This window comes from Alexandromys fortis, unplaced genomic scaffold, assembly GCF_014885135.2.
Source record: "Alexandromys fortis isolate MF-2015 unplaced genomic scaffold, M_Fortis_MF-2015_v1.1 scaffold_255, whole genome shotgun sequence".
Lineage (NCBI taxonomy): Eukaryota > Metazoa > Chordata > Mammalia > Rodentia > Cricetidae > Alexandromys > Alexandromys fortis.
Window position 1 is genome coordinate 697,801 of NW_026068158.1, and position 3,532 is coordinate 701,332.

The following is a 3,532-nucleotide window of genomic DNA, read 5'->3' on the forward strand; positions in this document are numbered from 1 at the left end:
TTTTTAAAAAATAGATTACACCAATGTACTCCAAACCGTGTGTGTGTGTGTGTGTGTGTGTGTGTGTGTGTGTGTACTAATGATTTATATCAAAATAAAATCAAAATGAAACAAATGACAGCCTACCCTGGACCAGGTGATCTCAAGTTTCACTGACTTAATAAAACATTTAATTGTTAAAATATTTTAAATGTCAAAAGCCTAAGCAACCAAATTATTTTAAAACTCAGAAAATGCCAGACTAGGAAATTAAAACAAAAACAAACAAACAAACAAAAAACTCACTAACTTGTCCTCAAGGGAAACACTACATTGTTTAATACATTCTTAGTGCCTGGAACAAAGTTACTTCCAATAGCATTACAAAATATACATATGTATATGTCTACTTTTCTAGCCTACATAGTGGTTACATCAGCTTCATTGACAAAGTATCATTCTCATTTCTCTGTCATTCTTCAACCTCTCTCAATATAGACACACTGCTGTTATTTCTTTAACAGTTCACATTCTATTGCATATTTTTCAGCATAACACGTTCTAGTTTTTAACATATCCCAATGCAGTTTAAATGGTTCTTCCTAATCTCCTTGGCTGCAAAAATTATAAACAATTGAGTTTGTTCTACTCATATTTTTTTTCTACTTGGTACTGTATTCTATTTTATCTTTAATACATTTTTAATTAAATTTTATGACAATTCTTTTTAACACGTGACTAGTATCACACAGAAAGCTCAGGAAGAAAAATGAGATATCTTATCTCTTATTCAGGCATTCATTTGTTCTTCTGCTAATGAAACATTTATCTAATGCCAGTTATGAAAAACCCTCTGCATATAAAGAAATGCAGAAGACTCACTCCCTGCACTCTAGGAGCAGATAGGAACTGAATAAATTAAATGTCAGAATAGGAGAGTATTTAAGATCCTGTAAGGCAGTAGCTCTATGCAAAGGACACATTAGCCTCTCCTGTGAGATTTTAAAAAGTGTAGTCATTGATCCCATGTCTTAGGTTCCCATGAGTATTCAATCATTTGAATGATATGAACTTATTATGCACCTTAAATGAAGAATTGTTTATATCCATAGATTGAGTAAACCCATTTATTGCTTTAGTTATTTTTCTTTCATATATTATAGATCACAGAAATCCAAGAAATGATATTTTAACATTATAAAGAGATATACTTTTGAATATCTACATACACACATGCATATTCTGTCTTCAGATATGGTAAATAAAAGCATCAAATTCCTAATGGAGCACATGCTGATTGTGGATGTCTGTAAATGGAGGTTTCTCTGTCCTGCCCTGTCCCGCTGCTGATTGCATATGGTGCCCACCATCAGGCATGGATCCACATAACACTTTAAAAATCTTAAAAGAGGATTCTAAGCACACACACACACACACACACACACACACACACACACACATTGAATCAATTGCAGCCTCCCTCATTTCTCTGGTAAACTCTGTTTGTTAATGACTAACAAAGGCATGTCTCCTTGAGAAAGCAACTTCCTAGTTCCTGCTGGCAGCATAGAGGGCTCCTTTCGGAGGTCCTGCCAAGGAGCACTTGATTGGGGTTTGTGAGTTGTGGGCTGCAAGCTACTTGGTGGCAACACAAAGCCACTGTTTTCTAGAGTTGGGGCGGTGAGCATGACTCTCCCTGGTACCTCTGCCATGAGATTAGACTTTCAAAGGACTGAGGGGGAGCACTCAACAATCATGCACCAGCACTATTCACTAAGCAGAGCAGTACAGACAGGTTACATAGGCGGTTTAAAATCCGTCTTATGCAATCAAAAATCAGTGCAGACACACAATAAGAACTGATTCAGACAAAAACAATTCTAAAGAGGTAACAGTGTGGTCAAAAAATGTGCATAGGCTTGGGGGAAAGTTTCTACTTCACTTCTTATTAAACTAAGGACAAAAGTATTAGCATGTGTGTGTATCAACAGTACAATTTTAAAAAGCTTACTATATTTTACCTACTCTAGTAAATGTGAAGCAGATGTCCATGTGCAAACTAAGACACAAAACCAAACTAGATATGTTTGAACAAACTATGGTTACAATTGTATTTAAAACTGACCTATACAATAAAAGATAGGACATAAAATTCATGCTATATATTTAGAATTGTAATCTAGAACAACATGCTTGGCATTCAATTGGATATTCTATTTTTCAAGTATTGTGGATTTCTATGAATATTAAAGAAGAAATCAATGATCCTGTGTGCTGTTCACTCATCTCTCCAATGACTGCATTTTATATGATTTTATAATATGATTTCAAAAATCTGATGTTGACAAGGGTATAGTTAGTCTCTTAGTCAAGTTAAAGAGCTACTTTTTTTAGGGTTTTGAGAAATCATGAATTCAGATTCTTCAATAGTTTCATGGTCATTTAGACATTCAACTTTTGTGTTGTATGAGTTCTTATTGTTTGTAGTTCTTGAGGAAGTGGGTCATCATCTCAAACTCGCCAAACTTATGGCAAAAGTTGTTTTAGTGTGATCTTTTAGTACTATGGTTGCATTAAGAGTCTGTAGTGATATTTCTTGGTAACTATATTCTACAGCTTCAAGTCTAAAATGAATGAGACAATAAAATGAAATAATAAAATTGGCAAGGTGTCTTTCCTCAAATCCTGAGTTTCTTGGTTAGCTGCTATTCTTTAATCTGTTCATATCTTTTTTCTGTGAGACCTGATGAATTCTCAGTTTTGTTTAAGAGAAAGATTAAAAACCACATTTATAATCAAGTTTTACACTCCATAAATGACAGTTTTATTTCTTCAATGGTGCGTTTTCATTTGAAATGAGTTCTACAATTTTCCATGATACTCTTCTTTAGAGATTGTGCAGTATATTCTGTGTGGTCTTTATATTGAAAGGGGATTTTATCTTGCTGTTAAAAGCCATTTGATAGAACATCCCATTGACTCAGTGTGTGGGTGCACCCCTCGCGGTCCTGAATTCCTTGCTCGTGCTCTCTCTCCTTCTGCTCCTGATTTGGACCTTGAGATTTCCGTCCGGTGCTCCAATGTGGGTCTCTGTCTCTGTCTCCTTTCATCACCTGATGAAGGTTAATATTCGGAAGGATGCATATATGTTTTTCTTTCGGTTCTGGGAACTCACCAAGGCCAGCTGGCCTGGGTCTGAAAAAAGCCCCGGATAAAACCGGTCTCTCTGAACATAGCAGACAAGGAGGACTACTGAGAACTCAAGAACAATGGCAATGGGTTTTTGATCCTACTACACATACTGGCTTTGTGGGAGCCTAGGCAGTTTGGATGCACACCTTACTAGACCAGGATGGAGGTGGGTGGTCCTTGGACTTCCCACAGTGCGGAGAACCCTGATTGCTCTTTGGGCTGAGGAGGGAGGGGGACTTGGTTGGGGGAGGGGAAGAGATATGGGAGGCGGCGGTGGGGAAGAGACAGAAATTTTTAATAAATAAATATATAAATTAAAAAAATAAAAAAGAAAAAAAATTTGTTTAAAGAGGAAAAAAAG

The 3,532-nt window shown here is 36.2% G+C and overlaps 1 long non-coding RNA gene across 1 annotated transcript in view; it reads right to left on the reverse strand.

The window, feature by feature from the left end:
- Positions 1–1,462: 1,462 nt before the first annotated feature.
- The window catches only part of LOC126491726 (uncharacterized), a 23,267-nt gene continuing 21,197 nt past the window's right edge, over positions 1,463–3,532 (reverse strand). The window contains exon 4 of the long non-coding RNA XR_007589440.1: positions 1,463–3,092. This is a non-coding gene — a long non-coding RNA (uncharacterized lncRNA). The remainder of the gene's footprint in view (positions 3,093–3,532) is intronic.